At 38.3% G+C, this 23,554-nt stretch overlaps 1 protein-coding gene across 1 annotated transcript in view; it reads left to right on the top strand.

The window, feature by feature from the left end:
* Positions 1–10,655: 10,655 nt before the first annotated feature.
* FBXO34 (F-box protein 34) overlaps positions 10,656–23,554 on the top strand; it is a 132,376-nt gene continuing 119,477 nt past the window's right edge. The window contains exon 1 of the mRNA XM_082735068.1: positions 10,656–10,707. The gene's annotated coding sequence lies outside the window, so the exon portion shown is untranslated. The remainder of the gene's footprint in view (positions 10,708–23,554) is intronic.

Below are 23,554 nucleotides of genomic sequence, written 5' to 3'. Positions count from 1 at the left end.
AGTTTTAATTTTGTAGTTCCCCAATGTCTAATGATGGTGACCATCTTTTCATGTACTTATTAACTATTTTTATATCTTGTGAAATATTTCTTCAGTTCTTTGGCCTGTTTTTAAAATTGGGGTTATCTTTTAAAATTTGGTTGTCTTTAAAGTATTCATTTGTAGTAGTTCTATCTCTTCTGAGTGCAAATTCTTTGTCATATATATATGTATTTTGAATATATACTTCCAGGCTGTTGATTGACTTTTTCAAAATAATAAACTTTTAGTATGATTTCAGATTAACAGAAAAATTATAAAAATCATAGAGTTCCTGTAAGTCCCACATCCATTTTCCCATTACAGTTTCTCAGAACTTTCCTTGTTTTTGGTAAACTTGACAATTTTGAGGAGTACTAATCAGATATTTTGTAGAATGCCCCTCAGTTGGAATATGTCTAATGTTTCCCCCATGATTAAGCTGGGGTTATGGGTTTTTGGAAGGAAGACCATAGAGGTGAAGCATCATCCCCATTATATCACATCGAGTATGTAATATCAACATGACTTATCACTGTTAATGTTAAGCTTGACCACTTTTTTTAGGTGGTGTTTGTCAGAATTCTCTACTGAAAGATTACTAACTTTCCTCCTTTCCAGACCGTTCTCTTTGGAAGGAAATAACTATGGACAGCCTACTCTTAAGGAATAGGAGGTTATGCCCCATCTTCTGAAGGACAGACATTTTAAACATAAGCTATTTGGAATGGTTTGCATGGGAGATTTGTCTTTTCTCTATTATTTATTTATTTAATCACTTATATCAGGACCCATGGATATTTATTTCAAATATTTATTTATTTTAGAGAGAGAGAGCATAGTGAGAGGGGCAGAGGAAGAGAGAGTGAGTCTTAAGCTGGCTCCATACCCAGCACAGAGCCCTACATGGGGCTTGATCTCACGACCCTGAGACCATGACCTGAATTGAAACTAAGAGTCAAACGCTTAACTGACTGTGCCACCCTGGTACCCCATGGATGTTATTTTATACTCTAACACTACTTTATTTTTATGCTCAAATGTTTCTAACTTTGGCCATTGGTAGCTTTTTCAGTTTGTTCTTCTGTCACTTTAATATATCTTCATGATCGAAAAACTTTTTTTTGGTTGTTTTTAATTTGTTTTTGTTTATTTTAGTAATTCCTTACTTTCTGACTCTGCAGGATGCTCTGAGCATACCTTGGATTTTCACTGCCCCACTACTAGGTCCAGTCATTGCTCTAATGAGCCTTGGTTCCTCTTATTGGAGAATGGTACTAGAAACCAAGTTCTGGATATGAGATGGGCTTCTTGCTACTGGATAGTCTCTCAGGTGACAGAAGGAAGAAATATACCGGTTTCTATTCTAAGGTATGCATATTTGTATCTATAAATATTTCTATACTTAACCACCTGTATCTATATTAAATTAATCATGAAGTCATGCTGATGTCTCCAATTGTAATCCACCACCACATAAATCATTCTAGTTTTCTCCCTTTGCTTATCTGTAATCTCCCACTCTAAGAACATAAAACTTGGAAAACCAACTCTGTTGGTTGCCTTTTCATTTTATTCATAGCATCATTAGTAGATAAAATGTTTTCAGTTTGATGGGTCTAATTTATCGATGTTTTCTTTTATCTTAGTGCTTTGTTTATTTAAGAAATACTTGTCTACCACAAGGTCATGAAGTTATTCTCCTGTTTTCTTCTAGAAATTTAGTTAGAGCTCTTATATTTAGGTCTGTGATCCATCTCAAATTAATTTGTGTGTGGTATCTCTAATCTTTTTTCACTAATCTCAAAGGTCCAGCACTACATATAAATGAAATCTGTAAGTATGGCCATTCGGGCGATTTTTCTTAGTTAACTAAAACTGTAGTACTTTAGTGTATTAAGAAATATAAAACAAGGGCACTTGGGTGGCTCAGTGGGTTAAAGCCTCTGCCTTCAGCTCAGGTCATGATCCCAGGGTGCTGGGATGGAGCCGCACACCAGGCTCTCTGCTTAGCAGGGAGTCTGCTTCCCCCTCTCTCTCTGCCTGCCTCTCTGCCTACTTGTGATCTATGTCAAATAAATAAATAAAATCTTAAAAAAAAAATATATATATATATATATATATATATATATAAAACAAAGCATGGTATATGGGAAGGACACAACATTGCATGTTCAATCCATTTAGCAACAAGGATGAGATTGGCAACTTTGGTGAGAACAATCTCAAGATTAAAGGTGGCAGAAACCATAGTAGAATGAACTAAAGCTTCACTAGGAATTACTGAAACACAGGCAGAGAGTGTAAGTAAGAATTAATGTTTTATTGATGGAAAGGACTTTGAGGACTAATGACTTGTGTTAGATCCCACAGCTATTTAAGTGGCAGATCCACGACTCAAACCAAGGTATTTTTATCTTCCTAGCTGAAAATACGGCTTGTTTCAATGTTAATTTGAGGATGAAAAAGCACACGGGCTTTGGAGTCAAATAGATGCAAAAATTGCACCTTTAGGGGCACCTTGGTGGCGCAGTCAGTTAAGCCTCTGACTCCTGGTTTCATATCAGGTTGTGATCTCAGGGTCTTGAGATTAAGCCCTGCACCAGAGGCTCAGCGTGGAGGCTGCCTAAGATTCTCTCTCCTTCTACCTCTGCCCCTCCTCCCACCCCACCCCTACAGGCACACTCTCTTTCCTTCTCAGGTAAATAAATATATATATTTTTAAAATTGCAGCTTCACATTGGGAAAGTTCCCCAATTCTCCATGTCCTTATCTACCTCTTAGGAATGTTGGGAAGATTAAATAAAATAGTTAGTTGTAGTTCTGTTTCCTACCAAGATGCTGACCAAGTAAAATTGCTGCCTCCTTCTTCCAAGATCAACCTCAAAGGAGCTACAGAGGGGGAAAAATGCCAACTTACCTAGTAAACACCCAAATACCAAGGAAAGAGGAAATTCTGGGGCAATGTGGCTGTTCTGAACTGGTGTTTATGGGAAGATGGATATGGCTTGGGACAGGAGGCAGTGGAGAGTAAAATAGGAAATGGTAAAAATTTGGCTTTCACGTCTCTGCTACCATTCTCTTAGGACAACAGAGCCTGTTCCTATATAGCAGCAGCTGAGAGCTCCAGGAGATTTAGAGAGGAATATAAAAATAGGTGTTTGGGGGTGCCTGAGTGGCTCAGTCGATTAAGTGTCTGCCTTCAGCTCAGGTCATGCATGATCTCAGGGTCTGGGATCAAGTCCCACATCGGGCTCCCTGCTCAGCGGGGAGTCTGCTTCCCCCTGCTTGTGCACTCTCTCTCTCAAATAAATTAAAAAAAAAAGATTTTTGAAAATGAACAAACACATTAGTAATGTTTGTTGTTGTTTAAAAACTGCTAAGACCAGAGGAAAGATAACATACATTCACAATGACCTAGAAAGAAAGTTTCTAGATAATATCAAGATAAAGAAGGTAAGAGGAAAGAGAAAGCAAGGGATAATAGGGTGTACTCAAATTCTCATCTGATAAGGGGCTTTTACATATAATACTTTTTAAAAAGTAAGAAATAGAAAAGGTGGGAGAAACTGAAATTACAGATTAAGATGATAGAAAATTTTATAAATATATCAACAAGTACAGGAAGTGTAAGTGGAATAAATCTCTAATCAGAAGATATATTGAATTTTAAAAATCCAAGTATGTGTTATTTATAAGACATATGCCCAAAGCACAGACATGAAGTGAAAAATAAATGGATGGTATAAATTATGGCAGGCAAATACTAGCCAAAAAGAAAGCTGATACATTGTTAGGGATGAAGAGAGTCACAGTGTCATGATGAAAGTTTCTATTCATTAAGGTAGAGTAATTTGAAACATGTATACATCTGATAAAATAGACTCAGAATGGATGAAGCAAAAATGTATAGAACTACAGAAAAAACCCCGTAAGTCCACTTGATTGTCTGTGATTCATTGCACCTCTGTCATTACTGATAGGCCAACATACAGAATATTAGCAAGGATATACGAAGGGTCCGATCAAAACAATTCACAAACTTGACCAGAAGAACAAGGACCAATAAGAGAATCCATCTTTTTCAAGCACGCATGGAACAGCTACAAATGATCACATAGCAGACCATGAAGAAATGTCAACAAACTTCAATGAATAGATTCCAATGAAGTTAGATATTAAGACCATAATGATAAATTAAGAAATTCCTGTTAAATAAACAAACCAAAAAATCTTCAGTAAATGAATAAACTTAAAAAAAATTCCTGTTAAAGAACTCTTGCTTTAAAAAGAACTTATGAAGGGGGTGCCTGGATGGCTCAGTGGGTTAAAGCCTCTGCCTTCAGCTCAGGTCATGATCCCAAGGTCCTGGGATTGAGCCCGACATCAGGCTCTCTGCTAGGCGGGAAGCCTGCTTCCCCCCTCTCTCTGCCTGCCTCTCTGCCTACTTGTGATCTCTGTCAAATAAACAAATAAAATCTTAAAAATAAAAAAAAAATAAAAAGAACTTATGAGGGAGATTTTGAAATGCCTAAAACCAAACGGTAATTTTAAAAATGCAATCAAAACTTGTAGGAGAAAGGAAAATTGATGCTTTGAGGGAAATTTTGAGCCTTAAATGTTTAAATTAGAAAAGAAGAAAAAATATCAATATTAATAAGCTATGTGTTCCTCTCAAGAAATCAGAAATAAAACAATAAAGCCAAAGAAAATAGAAAGAAATGGGGCACCTGACTAGCTCAGTCAGAAGAGCATGCAACTCTTGATCTCGGTGATGAGTTTGAGGCTCACATTGGGTGCGGAGATTAATTAAAAAATGAAGTTTAAAAAAAGAATATAGAAAGAAATAGTTAAAGAAAAATAAGAAAACAATGAAATAGAAAGCAAAGATACATTAAGAAAATCAACACTGTTCACAGTTAAAACTTGATTCTTTATAAAAATTATAATAGAGGGTCGCCTGGGTGGCTCAGGTCATGATCCCAGGGTCCTGGGATTCAGCCCCACATTAGGCTATCTGCTCAGCAGGGAGCCTGCTTCCCCCTCTCTCTCTCTGCCTGCCTCTCTGCCTACTTGTGATCTCTGCCTGTCAAATAAATAAATAAAATCTTTAAAAAAAATTAAAATAAATAAAATGTTAGTAAAATGGATCCAAAAAAGAGACACAAATAATATCATGAATGAAAATATACAAGGGGGATTATATCAGTTACCTACTGCTGTGTAACAAACTATCCTAATGTTTGTAGCATCAAACAATATCCATTTTACTTGCTCTTGATTCAGTGGTTTGTGAATTTGGGCAGATATCAGTGGGACAACTCACCTCTGCTTCGTGTCTGCAGTCTCATCTGTATTTCTCTCTTTTTTTTTTCCAGCTGTATTTCTTAAATGTTTTCCTTTGCACAGATCTAAGTGTAGAGAAGTGTTGGTGGTATCTTCAGTGGCCCGAGACAGCAGCCCAGCATGGTCCATCTCATTCTAAAGTTAGTCAAACTTATGTTTTTCCTTAAAAATCATATTGATGTATTTTTCTCCATAAAATGTGAATTCTATATAGAATTTATTTTAATATTAAAGTGTTATGTTATTCTCAAAATTTTTAGCAAATGTAGATACCCCGGGAGAAAGCCCTGTAATTTCCTGTGATGAGGTATAGGAAATGTTTATCTTTAGCCAAATCACACCTAAACCTTCATGGTTCTGAAGCTTTGTTTTCCCATATACAAACCATGGGAGTGATCATGTCTACTTACATACACACTTGATAGAGTTGTGTTTAAGATGAAATGGAAATAATACATGTGAAAATGTTCTGAAAACTGTAAAGCTCTGTATAGATAAAATCTGCTATTGTTGTTAAAGTATTTTTTGATTGGCAAGAGAAAGAGAAAGCAAGAAAGGAAAGGATGTTTAGAAATAACATAGTCTGTATACACTATTTTCCCAAAATTACTAATTATGTTCTGATATAGGATCTTTGGGAGATAAATGGTTTTGTTTTTTTTTTTTTTAGAGATTTATTTATTTATTTTGAGAGAGAACAGGGATGGGGGATGGACAAAGGGAGAGGGAGAGAATCTCTAGTAGTCTCTCCACTGAGCAGGAAGCCCATCAGGAGGCTCAGTCTCATCACCCTGAGACCATGACCGGTTCTCAGATGGTGCTACTTTAGAGAACTACCCTGTGACCTCACCACCACGCCCTGGCGATTAAGGTCAGGACTGGGCAGAGAATAGGGCAGAGGAGGCTGAGTGGATCATTTGTCTACTGGATTTCCCTCCTGTCTGTAAGTTTCCCTGGATGAAAGTTTCTAAACAGTACGGAGCGGCTTGCATCATTTTTCTGTCTCAAAGTACTTTCTCAGTTTGGCAGATACACCACCTTTAATAGGGAAGACGGCGGGGATGAGCTCAATGACCTACAATTAACCAAACTGTAGTATTTTTTTTTTAAGATTTTATTTATTTATTTGTCAGAGAGAGAGAGAGAGCGCAAGAGCGAGCACAGGCAGACAGAGTGGAAGGCAGAGTCAGAGGGAGAAGCAGGCTCCCTGCGGAGCAAGGAGCCCGATGTGGGACTCGATCCCAGGACGGTGGGACCTGAGCCGCAGGCAGCTGCTTAACCAACTGAGCCACCCAGGCGTCCCCCAAACTGTAGTATTAATTTGTATTTATTTATTTACCTTTAAAAACATCTGTTATAGAAGCCACCAAATGTTGATAAATGGTTACCTAACTTTTAAATCTTTTTGTAGAATTTAGTTCAACAGTCATTGAGCTGTAAGAACTATTTAAGCACTGGGGACATCATAAATGAGTAAGATACAGTTCTTGCCCTCAAATCGTTCTTCCAACGGTGATCTTATAAATAAATACCTCGTATCAAATCCAGAGGAGCTAGGGAGATCCCAGTCGGCACTAATCACCTTTTTTAGCTAAGCAATCACTTATTCAGCTAACCAGAACTGCTTAGTGAAGGCCTGCTATTAATGACTAAACTAAAATTAGTGAGGTTTTAGTTACTTTATTATTTAGTTATTATTTTAATGTATACTAGTAACCTCTGAACATTGTGCTATTTTCAGTCTTTTAAATCATAGTAGTTCTTTTATGTTATATTATTATTATTTATTTAGGTAGTCTTCACACTCAGCTCAGAGCCCAACGTGGGGCCCAAATTCACGACCCTGAGATCATGACCTGAGCTGAGATCAAAAGTCAGATGCTCAGCTGACTGAACCACCCAAGGGCCCCTAGAAGTTCTTTAATATTTTATAGTAAACATTTTTCTTTAATGAATACTATCTCAATTAGATATTGGTGAACTGTCCTCCATAAAAATCTCAAAACCATTTTTCCAAGAAGAGGATTCTGCTGCTACCGTGAGCAATAGTTTTATCAATGAGGCCTTAAAAAAATATATATGGGAAAGTACTGTTAAAATAACAAAAAGTTTTTTTTTTAAAAAGCAGAATCCAAAACTATATAGTTTTAATCCAGTTTTGGAAAGTAAAATATCTATAATTATAGTGGCAGTCACTGTTTTGAAAGAGTTTTACCCATTTAGTCCTCACAAAGAACCTTAGGAGGTAGCTAGGGTTAGGAAACTGAGCTACAGACAGGTAAGTGATGCGCCTTAAGGTTACCTGCCCTGGGTCACTCAGAGAAAGTGGACAAAGGGAAAAGGAAATGTCAGAATTCCAATAATTCTTAGATCTAGAGGGTATAATAAGAGGTAGTTCTCATTTCCTATTTTTGGTTACACAATTTCCTAATTTTTCTACAATGAACCTAAATTGTTTGGTAATCAAAAATTGTTTAAAAATAAAATATTCAAGTTTTATGGTCAATAAAATTGCTCAGTAAAGTAGCAAATAGGGTGCTGTAAGCCAAGTCATCGCAATCATTTCAATGAGCATGCAAAGAGCATTTTTGTTTTTAAGAGAGTGAGCAAACATGAGAGTGGGGGCACATGGTGGGGGGAGGGGCAGTGGGAAGAAAGAGAGAGAGAGAGAGAGGAGAGAAGAGAAGATCTTAAGTAGGCTCCAAGCTCAGTGCAGAGCCTGTTTCAGGCTCCATCTCATGACCCTGAGATCATGACTTGAGCATAAACCAAGAGTCGGTCACTAAACTGTTGGAGCCAAGTGCCCTGCAAAGAACATTTGTATTGACTCTGATGACATTTTCTTATGGTTTAAGTGGGGACATGAAATGATGTCAGAATGTTCCCTACAGTGACTGTAAAAATCCTTAGGTTTGCATTTTGAGTCTATTGCCTGGTGCACACATACTATATACAATGTAACTTTATAAAAAACTTCTTCAGGATAAATCTAATACATATTAATTGAATTCTGACCTAAAGAAACAGAGAGTTGCAGACTCAGCAGGACTGCTCCTATCTGGTTTTTGACTCCAAGTCCCCTTGAAAGCCATACTGCTGAGCCATGTTAAAGGGATAGCACTTCTTCATGCCTTGATTACTTGACAGATTTGAATCTACACCTCTGACCTCAATGTTTATGCTCTTTCTAGAATACCAGGCTGCCTCTCAAAATGATCTTACCAGTGTTTCTTGTATTCTGAAAACAAAAGATGTTCATGCAACATTGAAGCAAATATCAGAGTATACCTCAGAAAACCTGCTGATTAAAATTATTTACCAATGTTTCATAATTAGCCAAGGACAGAACTGGAACATGAATGTGGGTATACTTTTTCCCCATTAAGTCATCATGAGTTACACAAATGTCTGATCTCTGAGGCCCTATCTGCACAGATGGAAGAAGATAGGAGGGCTGCCCACAGTCTGGCAAAACTCTTCAATGCTGACTCAAGGCACTTTTAATCATTTCTGTCCCAAAGAACCTAAAGTGTATCTTACTTGTAATGGCATCTAATTTCAGGAAGAGCTTTGAAAAACTTCATAATTCCTTTATGCTCTTAGGGACGCACTTGGAAGAAGTAAGAGATAATGCTCCTAGTTAACAACGATGAGGGAATCCCTGCAAAGGGGAGGGAACAGGGCTGATCAGGAGCCCTGAGATTAAATTTAAGGTGACCTAGCCTGCCCTGCAGCAGAAAAGAAAAACTGGAATCTAAGAAAATTGAGTTCCTTTAGTGTGGCAGAGCATTTGTTAATACAAAAAAGAAGGGATTAGTGTGGGGTCTCCTCATTGGATGGGGGCCACCAAATGTAGGGCAAACCTAGGTCTGGAGCTACTCCATTCCAACACGGTGGAGTGGAGGCCAGCAGCACAGAAGGAGAAAGAATTCACCCAAGGCAGAACAAAAGGAGATGGAAGTTTATTGAAAATACCTTAAGGAAGCAGCAGGCAGGATAGCAAAGTTGACACTGTCAAGAGGTGGGGGGGGGGGGTATGGGAACCTTTGGAATTTTTCTTTTTTGGTACCTGTGTCTGGTGTAAGTAGACCATTGGTCAGCTAGGACTGCCCCCCAATGGGCCTGTTTGGATTCAGCCCAGTGGTCATGGGGGCGGGTGGTGGCAGAGGGGGGACACTGTGGGGGTGTGGGGCTGGGGGTGTGGGGCTGACTTCTACTTTATTCAGGACTCCATTGTTCAAATTCGTTGCCTAAAAGAGGCCTCTACAAATAGGAGAAAAAAAGAACTAAGGATAATGGTGAACCTGTAAAATCTGCTTTTGTTAGTTATTGTCAAGGGCTTGGTGATGAGAAAATGTATTCTCTAAAAGCATACATACACCTGAGCTGTCCAAAGTGGTTGCCACCAACCACCTGTGGCTACTGAGCACCTGAAATGTACCTACGGTGACTAAGGACAAAATTTTTTAATTTTACTTAATCTCCAGTAGTTTAAATTTGATTCAGTTGTTGGGAAGCTTTTAGGTATATTTGTAACAGCCTGGGTAGGTGGATATACTTTGCAACTCTAGATTTTATGATCTCTAAATACAGATCAAGCTTTCCCATGAAAATCTAAGTCCAAATTGAGATCCGCTGTACTGGATTTGGGAGCCATGTTACCAAAAAAATAAAATATATAATATAATATTTCTTTATATTCTGTGTTTAAATATTTTAGACAAATTGTGGATATATTGAGTTAAAACCCATTACTAAAATGAATTTCACTTTTTTTTCTTTTAATGTGGCTATTAAAAAACTTTAAATCACCTGTGTGGCTTGCATTACCTCTCTGTTGGGAAATGCTATCATCGTTATGAGAAACATTGCCATTTGAAATATCCGTGACAATGGAATGTCTCATTCCTACTCAGAAGATCTGAGCCCGGTGGGTTACTTTAATACAGGGAAACAGAATCCATTTCTAACCAAGAGCTTCAGATAAGAGGTTCTTCAACTGCAGTTTCCAAGGAAACAGGTAATCAGAGTAGAATATTCCTAGGAGAACTTCTAAAATGTTTCCAATGTAAGGCCAAGGCCATGTAAACAATGTTTCTCCTCTGGCTATACAGACTCTGTCCTTTGGAATGATTACTGACTTTTCTTTTCTTTTCTTCCCCCACCCCTCCTTTATCAGTGATATCTGTTGTTCTGCTCTGTTCCTGTTGCCTCCAGAACAAAAACTGCAGAGAAACCTCAGTTGCTAAACTGCTCCTGCTTCATGACATCACCATTTCAGAGCCGATCCTCACTTGTCCCAGGCCCTTTTCAGAATCCTTCGGCACAGGCTCCAACTTTGAGGTAAGTCCCTTTCAAGTCTCTGATGCCCAGACATCCAAGGTCCTGGAGAGGCCTTATGCTCTCTGTCTTGCAGCAGCAGGTAAGTAGCCCCAACTTTAACTACGAGTGTGTTCCTGGTGGTCTTCATCTGATGGACTTCATCCAAGGACATCTGAAAATGAAGTCTTAAAATCTTGAAATTGGATTACCAAAAAGGAGCAAGAGGAATTATTCATTGATTCCAGAAAAATTTGAAATGTAAACAGTGGAAAGCAGTTGTAGAGTCTAACCAACCTGGGTTCTAGGCCTGGAGCTACTCAATTTCTATTTTTAGACTTCATTAAACATCAAAACATCTATTTCAGGGGTGCCTGGGGAGCTCGGTCTGTTAAGCGTCTGCCTTTAGCTCATGTCATGATCCCAGGGTCTGGGGACTGAGTCCTGCATCTGGCTCCCTGTTTAGTGGGGAGTCGGCTTCTCCCTCTGCCTCTCTCTCCCCCACTGCTCATTCTCTCTCTTGCTCTCTCAAATAAATAAATGACCTTTTTTAAAAAATCTATTTCATAAGGTGGTAAGAATTTAAGGAAATACCCTACTTAAATTGCAGCTGGCACAGTGAACACTTTAAAATGGTAATTACCATTAGCTGCCCACAAAGGGGAAAGTTAGCAGTAGGACAGAATCCTGTGGGCATTTCTGAGTTCTCTGGACCAGCCCGGTTTCTGGCAAAGCAGGAAATGTGTGTGTGTGTGTGTGTGTGTGTGTGTGTGTGTGTAACTTAATTCATTAATTAATCAATTTTCCTGAACAGTTAAAGCTAAAGGAAGATAAAAGGAGCTCTAAACTTTCCTTTGGAATCAAAAGATGAAGGAATTGCTGATAAAAGATTCTCCTTTTCAGAAATTTGTTCTGCTTTTGCGTGTTTTATTTTTAATTTTTAAAGATTCATTTGAGACACAATGAGAGAGAGAAAGAGAGAGAGAGCGAGCATGCACCAGCAGGAGGATGGGACAGAGGGAGTGGGAAAGAGAATCCTCAAGCAGACGCCCCAGTGAGCGTGGAGCCTGATGGAGGGTTCACTCGTAGGACCCGTTATTAGGACCTGAGCTGAAATCAAGAGTTGGATGCTTAACCAACTAAGCTACCCAGGGGCCCCTGCTTTCCCTTGTTTTAAAGATGCTTTTATTTTATATGCCTAATAAACTTTTAATGTTTAGTGGCTCCAGAGTCCCTGTAAACCAAGCCTTGGATTAACAGGCTACCACAATGAGAATAGGATAATAGTAAAAAGAGAGTGGGCTTTGGCCTCATAGAGACATGGGTTTAAATTCCGGTTCTGCCACTTTTTCAATCCATAGGTACAAGGCTACATATGGCCTCAGTCAAGAGATTTACTTCTTCCTCAGCTTCCCTTTGATAACAATACTTTCCTCATGGAATTTTAAAATAGATTAAAGGATTTGACAAATATAATAACAATATCCTTGGATCTACCAACAGAAACTATATGCATATCTGATTAAAGTATTGAGAAATGAAGAGCAAAGAGATAATGCTGTCAAAAGTTAGTGAAAATGGGGGCGCCTGGGTGGCTCAGTGGGTAAAAGCCTCTGCCTTCGGCTCAGGTCATGATTCCAAGGTCCTGGGATTGAGCCCCGCATCAAGCTCTCTGCTCAGTGGGGAGCCTGCTTCCCTCTCTCTTTCTCTGCCTGCCTCTCTGCCTACTTGTGATCTCTGTCAAATAAATAAATAAAATCTAAAAAAAAAAGTTAGTGAAAATGGGAAAATTTACTGTTAATTGGTGACAACTATAAACTGATAGAGCTTTCTAGAAAACAAGCATTGAAGCTGTTTCCCAATCAGTCTCACTTGTGGTAAAGTGGGTAAGATTTTCCTCAATCCACAGCACTGTAAGCTTTGGAGCAGCATATCCCCCCCCAACCCCGTAAGTCCATTTTGAAATTTAAAGAAAGTCAAACTCATTCAGATGTCTTTTCTCCTCCACTTATGGCTGCTTTCTTTCACCAATCATTAAAGGCTGTTGATTCTTCCCTCAGAACTAGTCTTAGAAAACATAGCAGAAATGTAAGAAATATTGATTGACATTTTTATTATGCAGATGTTCTATATAAAGTGACAAGATTTTATTTTTTATGCTGCTCTGAACTCATTTCAAAGTGATTGAAACCCCTTCTCATAATTTTCTGTAAAATTTAAGCACACACCTGCAAAATTATCTGTAAAAATATATAAATACAGAGCTGACAGATTGCAATTATTTAAAAGTTACATACATATTTTGACAAATCCTGGGTGGAACTGTGCAATGTGGTGAGATTGGGTGGAGCTTTCTTGTATTTTAATTCCTACCATATTGTATTGATAGTTTTTGTACAATAAATTATAGCTTAAAAATTCCTGCAAATAGTTCAATCTAATTATATGTCCTTAAAGATCTAATTTAATGTTAAAATCTTCAGTTATTTTTAAAAAAACACATCTATCTTAAAAACCCCACATCTTTCTTTAAAAGAAAATGCTTGCTGAATAATGTATTATATTTTATATACATTATAAATATCAAATTAATCATTCTCTTCTTATTAGCTAGCTAAGCTATTTTTAATTTCCCTATTATACATAATCTTTCAATTAACACCTTTTAAAATGTCAAGTGTTGTTCAAGCTTTTCTTTTATATCTCAACATTTTTTCTTTATTTGCCTCGTCTTTACAATGGGAGAAAGAGCAACATAATTTTTAAAAACTATTTTTAAAAACTGAAGGAAGTAAAAATACCTGTTAAAGCAAAATGTATATATTTACATCACCATCTGTCATTTCCCACTAGTGGCACCTCCTTCTTTTTTTTTGTTTTTTAAGATTTTATTCATTTTGTGGGGGGAAGGGGCAGAGGGACAGACTCTCAAGCAGACTCCTAGCTGACTGTGGAGCCTGATACAGAGCTCAGTCCAGGCCTCAATGAGGGGCTTGATCTCCCAACTCTGAGATCATGACCTGAGCTGAAACCAAGAGTCAGAGGTAAGCCTCTGGCCAACTGAGCCACCTAGGTGGGCCCCACTGCTACCTCCTTCTGAGTGTGATCTCTTTCAGTGTGAAAGGGATCTTTAGAAAAAAAAAAAAAAAAAAAAAAAAATATATATATATATATATATATATATATATATATATATATATATTTGAGAAAGGGAGAAAGAGTGCAGGGGAGGGGGAGGGACAGAGGAAGAAGAAGAGAGAGAATCTTCAGCAGACTCCCTCCTGAGCACAGAGTCCTGCATGGGGCTCAATCCTGACCCCAGTTAAAATCAAGAGTTGGACTTGTGGGGTGCCTGGGTGGCTCAGTGGGTTAAAGCCTCTGCCTTTGGCTCAGGTCATGATCCCAGAGTCCTGGTATCGAGCCCCGCATTTGGAAGGGGAGCCTGCTTCCCCTTCTCTCTCTGCCTACCTCTCTGCCTATTTGTGATCTCTGTCTGTCAAATAAATAAATAAAATCTTAAAAAAAAAAAAAAAGGAGTTGGACTCGCTTAATTGACTCAGCCACCCAGGCGACCCAGTTTCTGATTATTTCTTAGGAGAGAATCCCAGATGGCGGTGCTTACTAAGTAACAAAGGCTTCAAGAATTTGGAAATTACAGAAACATTAAAGGAAATTGTTTGTGACAAGATAGAAAAATTCAAATACTGTCTATGTAAAGTGAGAAACATTTGTACAAAAGAAGACAAAGTCAAAAGGAAAAACAATGGAGTGGCAAAATGTTTGTAATTAATATGTTAGATGGAAATTTGTGATCTAAAAGGGAACTGATGATAAATTTCTCTGGACAATAACTAGCATCCCTTGGGTAAGTAAATATTTTTTAAAAATGAGAGCTAGGGGGCGCCTGGGTGGCTCAGTGGTTTGGGCTGCTGCCTTTGGCTCGGGTCATGATCTCAGGGTCCTGGGATCAAGCCCCGCATCGGGCTCCCTGCTCCGCAGGAAGCCTGCTTCCCTCTCTCTCTCTCTCTGCCTGACTCTCTGCCTACTTGTGATCTCCGTCTTTCAAATAAATAAATAAAATCTTAAAAAAAAAAATGAGAGCTAGGAATAAAGGAATTTTCCCAGTTCCTGAAGGAATTTGTACTCTGATACCTGTGCGAAGTCCAATTTCTTAGTGACTCAGTATAAACTTTCTCATATTCAGGACCGATGTGTATGTGTTATACATACACATGAGATTTTGTGACTAAATATATAATGTAATTTATATTGATTGAGAGTATAGATAGGAACTGTCGTTTAATTTAACAGTGCTAGAATAGATTATTAGAAATAGTTTTACTGGATGATTTTTTTGTGACTCTGATAATGAAATGTTTGGATGATTTCTTCTTTTGAGAGCCTGTGTACTCATTAATACTGCTTTGTTCTCTTGTTAACTTTTATTAGTGTTTTTCCTTCCAGTTGTTTTCCAAGTGTTTCTTTTTGGGTAAACTATTTGTGCATCCATATAAAAACAAGATTTGTTTTATAGTGTGGATTACTTTTAGCAGGTGTTTATAATATGAGAAGGAATTAACCAGCAAATTTTAAAAATAAAGGCCTAATGTCCATAGGCAAATTTTAATGTGTGAGCTCTTTATTAAATACATCATAAATATTAATGAGACAGTGTGTTTAAAATAGCTTCATGTCTTTATTTTTAATTAATCTGTTTTTTTTTTTTTTTGGTTAGAAAAGAATTGCATGCACATAATAAAGAAGTTAGAATAAAAAAGCTTAAAATGAAAAAAAAGTCTCCCTCCTCTCCCCAACTCTACCCTCTCCACCAGAGTCCCTAATTCATTTCCTAGGAATCACTCTTGTTAATAGCTTCTGCTTTTAGTTTATCATATTTCATGTCTTATCAAGTCTACATAGGATCTATCGATATTCTGTTATGAAAGATTAATTTGTCATGAACCAACTACCCTTCTACCTCTGGATTTTATTGCTTATATTTTCATATTTCTAAAAGTCTTCTAGTGGCTGCCTTATTTACTTATTTACTTTAATAACACATTTAAATGTTTAATTCTGGATTTCTCAAGTTTAATGTGGCTTGAAGACCCATAATGAAAAATGAGAATATTACCCATCTTTCTACTTCTATCTACCTCCTAATTTTTCTTAGCTATATTAATGTGCCTGAGTATTATTGTATACTATTAATTAATATTTTCTCTTTTCCATTTCTCCATTCAAGCAAGTAAAGGGCTCTGCATTCTATCCCTTCAGGGGAGACTTTGGACAGGAAGGAAAGCAGAATTAACTTGTACAATTTTCCCTGGCTTTTGTTTTCCATAAGCCTAAACTCACTGAGTTGCATTGGAGTTGCAGACAGGGAGTGTGATGCCTTACAGAAGCAAGAGACGGGGAGAGGCTTCTCCTGGAGATTTCATGAGGGTGGTGGTGAGAAGCTGTGTGAGACTCAAACTCTGCTGCATGGTGAAGCCCTTTGAAGGGGGGCAAGCTCAAAAGGGAGCCGTGTCAGGTATCTGGGAAGCACACTGGCACAAGCTTCCCAACCTCAGCTAGGACTCCCATATCACATGTGGAACCCCAAAAGAGCAGAGATCTGCTGCAGTGGAAACAATCATTTGTTGAGGCTCTCAGTGAACTGAGCACAGATTACTGATGACTGGAGGCCCCCCCTTCTCTCTGATGTTTTGGTAACTGTGTGCTTTGGGACCCAGGGAGGGCAGAGAAATCCCAATAATGTTTGTGTTTATGTTTCCCATCAAGCAGGTCTTAGAAGAGAGGTAGAGGGATAAAGGGACTATTCCCCAGAGGCAGACATTAAATTGAAGAGTAGAAGATAAAGTGATATTTCTTACATACTTGAATTTGTTGGCTGAGGTTTATATCCTGCCACATAATTTTTAAATTGCCAAGGTTTATGACCTCCATGCTACCCTGTAATAGAAATCTCCTACACTTTGGGCATTATTTGATACCCCAAAGTGAAGCCAATAAACCGCATGTATGATATTATGATTACATAAGTATTATTTACTATAAAGCAAATATTATGATTGGACTAATTTAGAAAGAAACCAAATCTTATGACATTAAAAATTTGTTGCTTAAGTGTGCCTGGGTAACCCAGTTGGTTAAGCATCTGCCTTTGGCTCCAGTTATGATTTCCCAGTCTGGGGACCAAGCTCCTTGCTCAGCGGAGAATCTGCTGCTCCCTCTTCTCTGCCCTCTCACTCTTGCTTGCTTTCTCTCTCTCAAGTAAATAAATAAATCTTGTTTTAAAAAAAATTGCTGCTTAAATCTTTCCTTTATTTTTTCCCCATTCTATTTAGTTGTCACCATTATTGTATAATCTGATGACTTGGGTTCCTATTTCTGTGCTGAAGTACTTCCTGTAGTAATTTTTTTCAGGTAGGGAGTATGAATGGTAAATGTTTTATTCCCAGATGTCTTTATTTTGCCCTCATGCTTAATCAGCAATAAGGCTAAGTTAAAAAAAAAAACAACTCCCTTTGGACCTTTGAAGTCATTAGTCTACTTTCTTCTATATTCTTACTTTTTATCCACTTGCTCTAACAGATTAAGGGAAGTGAATTGAAGTCTGTATCTTTTAGTGTTTCTATTATTTCCTTGTATCTTATACAGTTTTTTTGCCTTATGACTATTGATGCTATGTTATTTGGTGCATAGATTTTATATTTTCCTTGTGAATTCTGCCTTTAATATTTTCTTTCCTGTATCTTATATAAAGTATTATATAGTATTAAAAAGTATCTTGTGGGGCGCCTGGGTGGCTCAGTGGTTAAGCCGCTGCCTTCGGCTCAGGTCATGATCCCAGGGTCCTGGGATCGAGCCCCGAATCGGGCTCTCTGCTCAGCAGGGAGCCTGCTTCCTCCTCTCTCTCTCTGCCTGCCTCTCTGCCTACTTACGATCTCTGTCTGTCAAATAAATAAATAAAATCTTAAAAAAAAAAAAGTATCTTGTTTATAAAGTATCTTGTTTATAGTATTATAAAGTATCTTGTTTAATGCTTTTATATATTAAGTGTTATATATAAAGTATCGGGACGCCTGGGTGGCTCAGTTGGTTAAGCAGCTGCCTTCGGCTCAGGTCATGATCCCAGCATCCTGGGATCGAGTCCCACATCGGGCTCCTTGCTCCGCAGGGAGCCTGCTTCTCCCTCTGACTCTGCCTTCCACTCTGTCTGCCTGTGCTCGCTTTCTCTCTCTCTCTCTCTCTCTGACAAATAAATAAAATCTTTTAAAAAAAAGTATTATAAAGTATCTTGTTTAATGCTTTTTTGGCACAAATTCTTTTTTTTTTTTAAGATTTATCTATTTATTTATTTATTTATTTGAGAGAGGGATAGTGAGAGAGAGCATGAGAGGCAAGGAGGTCAGAGGGAGAAGCAGACTCCCCGTGGAGCTGGGCGCCTGATGCGGGACTCGATACTGGGACCCCGAACCGTGACCTGAGCCGAAGGCATTTGCTCAACCAACTGAGCCACTCAGGTGCCCACAAATTCTTTTTTTTTTTTTAAAGATCTTATTTGTCAGAGACATAAAGAGAGGGAGATCACAAGCAGGGGGAGCAGCCAGCAGAGGAAGAAGCAAGTGCTCTACCAAGCAAGGAGCCTGTAGCAGGACTAGATCCTAGGACCCTGGGATCATGACCAGAGCTGAAGTCAGATGCTTAACTGAGACTGAGTCACCCATGTGCTCTGGCACAAATTCTTACGTTACTACAAGTCTGGCTTTGATTTTTCTCTCAGGCCCCAATAGTCTCACCAGGAAGCATCTTGAATAAATGACACTGAGAGTTGTTGTACAGCCAACTTTTCTCTTTGAATTTGCTGATACTGACCCTGGATCTTGTCTGAGGCTTTTTAGAAAGAAGTGGTTGGCCTATGGTATCCTGAGATGCAATTTCCTCTTTATTGATTTTTTTTTCAGGAAATTCAAACCCATTTGCTTTCTATTTTCTAAGTAGTTTTCAAAATTTCTGATATACTGATGATACTACTCTAATTGTTTTCTACTGATAAGATTTTGTGCTTTTAAAATGATTTGTCTTTGGAATTTCAGTGGGCTGTGGGACGGGGCAGGAGGAATCATGTGTCACAGTCTATACTTTGGTATGAAATCTTTCTTGTAACAGAATCTTAATCTCCACATTTATTGGAATAAAACACTTTTTAGTGCCCATCTATTTTCTTCTTCCCTCTCTTATTCTTCAACCTTCATTTGCATGCTGAAATTATTTAATCATTTAATTTATCATCTGTACACTTTTCCTTAATATTTACTAAAAATCTCAGTGCTGGATTTCTGTTTTTTCCCCCATCCTGAATATTTAAAACACTAAAAAGACCCATTTGACTGATGGGTATCTAGCAAGCATTCAAAAATTTTAGCGTTGTTAGTGTTAGGTAGCCATGATAGAATGGTATAATTTTAAAGGGAATTATAGCAACTTGTAGTCAGAATATAGTACAATAATAAAAATATATATCACTAAAATCGAGAGCTTGAATAAATTACTTGCATGTAATTTTATTCTTTTTTTTTTTTAAGATTTTATTTATTTGACAGAGAGAGACAGCAAGAGAAGGAACACAAGCAAGGGGAGTGGGAGAGGGAGAAGCAGGCTTTCCTCCAAGCAGAGAGCCCAATGTGTGGCTGGATCCCAGGACCCTGGGATCATAACCTGAGCCAAAGGCAGACACTTAACGACTAGTCACCTAGGTGCCCTATTCTTTTTTTTTTTTTTAAATAACACTTTTATTTGCCCCAGAAACAAACTTCTCATGACAAGAAATCCTTAATCTCTAGATCACAATTTCCCAGTGGCACTTGAGAGGACCCAGGCTGTGTGTAATTAAGTGTTAAAATGAGTGATACCAAAAATGAGGGCTCTAGGGATTCAGAGACAGTGGTGCAGTGGATTCTAGAGCCTTCAGCTGGACCTTACAAGGGAAAAGACACAGAGGGCCAGAAGGAAGACAAAAAGCATACACAGGCCACATGAGGGTAGCGAGGTGACAACTTCTAAGTTCAGGAGAATCAGTACAGCATCATTGCCCAAGTCCAGCCATGGCATCTGTATAATGATACAGGCACTCCTCTGAGATAGTGAAGGCTCCATTCCAGACCATAGTCACTTCCCTTTATGGAAATTGGCAAGAGGCAGAGCACAGGAGTCAGGCCTGACATGGGTCAGCAGGAAAGGACTACACGGTCTGGCTGGAGACAGAAGACTCTGAGATCATTCTCCCTCATGCTAGGACAGGGACCAACTCAGATCAGGCTCTTGTAAACAAATGATCAGATCAGGCCAGCAAAATCCTCTCTAGATACACCCAGGGGCAAAGAGGTCACGTCTTCCTCATCTTTGGATCCTAGTGTTATGCTTTGAAGGACTGGGATGGGGGAGACAGGGAGGAGGGTTGTAATTTTATTCTTATCCTTTCTACGCATTACCACCTTCAAGGCATTTCATAACTAGTGGCTAAAAGTATTTGTAGTAAGTCATTTTTTTCTTTATATGGTAAATATTCAAGCAGAAAGTTATATACTCAGTTTAGCTATAAATGATGTCATTATCTATATGATCTTAAATCCTCCTTTTTGAAGATGAATCTTTTTTTTATTTAATAGAAACATTAGCTCACCTACTTTAATGGTTGGCCTCATCAGAATCTGTGTAATTACTTTTCATTTTAGGAATCTAATTGCTTGAGTCCTTGTTTGAAAGAATCTAATAGCAGTAAACAGACTCACCACATGGTGGCAGCCAAAAGCCCGGAAACCAACATCAGGCAGGCTTGTATTAGGCATGTGTCCAAAAACTTAGGCAGACAGCTGCCTTGTGGGAATGTAAGACAGTCCTATTAAAAGGTTGCTGGAGGGGCACCTGGGTGTCTCAGTTGAGCCTTCAGCTCAGGTCATGATCCCAGAGTCCTGGGATGGAGTCCCGCATTGGGCTCCCAGCTCCACAGGGAGTCTGCTTCTCCCTCTGACCTCCTCTCTCATGCTCTCTCTCACTCTCTCTCTCTCAAATGGATAAATAAAATCTTTTAAAAAAAAAAAAAGGCTACTGGAAATGTTCTCTACCTTGATCTGGACAGTGGTTCCATAGGTATATTCATATGTAGAAATTGATCAAACTATTTTTTTCATCAATCTAGTTTTTCAAACTATATTTAAGGTCAGTGCATTTTCCTATATCTATACCTTAAAACAAAATTTAAGAGACCATTAATGACAACCATTTTACATAGGTCATCTTCAACTTCACCCTAATACTGAACTCAACAATAAATTTCAGAGGGGAGTACTTGGTATGAGAAATTCCTCTAACCAGTAGAAAACTATTTTGTGACAGTTATTTTACCTTATAACAATAAATTTAAAGGATTCCAAGATTGTTAATTTAAGTGAAAACAGCACCATTAAGAAAATAGCACAGGGGTGCCTGGATGGCTCAGTGGGTTAAAGCCTCTGCCTTTGGCTCAGGTCATGATCTCAGGGTCCTGGGATTGAGCCCCACATTGGGCTCTTTGCTCAGCAGGGAGCATGCTTCCCCCTTTCTCTCTCTGCCTTCCTGTCTGCCTGCTTGTGATCTCTGTCTGTCAAATAAATACATAAAATCTAAAAAAAAAAAAAAAAGAAAGAAAGAAAACAGTGCAATAGATGGATAACTCGTGGGCATAATCACATTTTGAAACATTATTTAGCAAGGAGGATTAAGCACAGCTGCATAGATAAATCTCATACGCACGGTGTTGGGTGAAAGAAATCACAAAGAGCATTGCCTGGGTGGCTCAGTCAGTTAAATGTCTGCCTTCAGCTCAGGTCATTATCCCAGGGCCCTGGGATCGAGTCCCACATGTCCCATGTTTGGTTCCCTGCTTAGTGGGGAGTCTGTTTCTTCCTCTCCCTTCCTTCGCTTGTGCTTTCGCTCTCTCAAATAAATATATAAAATCTTAAGAGAAGTCACAAAGATAACAGATACATACATTTTTATATAAAGTTCAAAAGCAGTCAATATATATTGCTTATTGATGCATACAAAGGTAGCAAACCTAAAGAAACACTAGAGACTGATAATAAAAGGGATAATGGTTTCCCTTGAGGGGCAGGAGAAGGAAGCCGTAAGAGGAGAAGAACAGAGATGGCTTCTAAGGTACTGGCATTGTTCTGTTCTATTTCTTAACCTGGGTGATACTTACACAGGAGTTTACTTTGTAATTGCTCTTTAAATGTAAAAGAGGCAGATTAAAAAGTGAAAATCGAGCTATCAGATATTTTATTCTCCAGGAATTCCAGTGATTTACCCTTTGGCAAACTAAAGGAGTCACCGGCACTTGGTATTATGGGTAGGGGTACCAGATTTAACAAATAAAAACAAGAAACTATAGCAAATAAAAATATAGAATGCTTAGTTTGTGAATTTCTGAGAACAAATGACTTTCAGTGTAAATGTATCCCCATGGGGTATTTCGTCCCATGCACTATCTGGGACATACTTAGACTGAAAAATAATTCATTGTTTATCTGAAATTACATGTAACTGAGCATCCTGTATTTTGCCTGGCAACCCTAATTATGTGGCCAATTGCTCAGGCAGAAGCTGTTCTCTTAGTGGAGTATCCAGAGGAGGGTCAAAGGAAGAGGAGGAAGAAGTCTTTTTTATTCTTTGGATGAATTAATTTTAATTTTTTTTATTTTTTGGAAGAAGTATTAAAATAAACTAGTCTGACCCTAAACCCCTGTTTGAAGAACAGAGTAATTAAATTTGCTGAGTTTACCCATTATTGCAGTAGTTTAGGAATAATGAATCCACATGACGTATTGCATAATTTCTATTAACAAAAAACAGCATCAGCAAATGTTTAAAAGAGGCATCAGTGTTTCCCATAAAACTTGTGTGTCTCTCACCGAATCAGTCCTTCTTCTGATCACTTTAGTTAAAGATACTGTGAAAGACACCTGAAAATGTTCATTCTGTGGCTAATGTTTTTCTAGTTAGTAGCCAATGATTAGGAGTGAAGTTGAAAGGCAGGTTGCTTGGTTTTGTTTTTATTCTCAAACATTCTGACAACCTACCATGGGCCAGGAAACCATCTTAGACTCAGAGAAGAGAATAATGAATGACACAGACATAGTCCCTTTTTGTGAAGCTCAAAGTCTAGGCCCTAGGGGATGAGAGATTAGATAGATGGATAGATGATAGATAGATAGATAGATAGATAGATAGATAGATAGATAGATAGATAGATAATGTGCACTTGGTAAAACGTTACCCAGCAATAGTGGGTATTTGCTCTTTGCTGCCCAGCATTCCTCTTTATTTGGGGAATTCAGCCAGATTCCCTTCTGTTTTATACGGTTTGGGCAGAATTGACCCCAAGTCAATTGCCAAAATGACAATACTTGAATAAAGGATGGGCATATAATCCAATTAGAATTGATGACCCCAGTATGTAGAAGCTTCTGGAAAAGAGAAGCATTCAGTCTTGCCTTAAGTTATGGTCACCACTTTGCTAACGTGAAGGGAGCCATCCAGATGACCAATGCATCAGGTATGTTGCAGGGATGTCTTGGTGGCTTAGTTGTTAAGCATCTGTCTTCAGCTCAGGTCATGGGATCAAATCCCCCAATAGGCTCCCAGCTCAGTGGGAAGCCCATTTCTCCCTCTCCCTTTGCTCCTGCTTGTGTTCCCTCTCTTGTCGTCTCTATGTGTCAAATAAATGAATAAAATCTTTTTAAAAAAGTTACAGATTAATTGCAGCTTCTTCTATACTGCCACTAATCCCATTCCTGTCTATCTTTCCCCAGAGGTAACAACTACC

The sequence above is a fragment of the Mustela nivalis genome (assembly GCF_964662115.1).
Source record: "Mustela nivalis genome assembly, chromosome: 6".
In the NCBI taxonomy this organism is placed as follows: domain Eukaryota; kingdom Metazoa; phylum Chordata; class Mammalia; order Carnivora; family Mustelidae; genus Mustela; species Mustela nivalis.
Note: the sequence above shows the minus strand (reverse complement) of the source record. Positions and strands in the feature narration are given on the sequence as shown.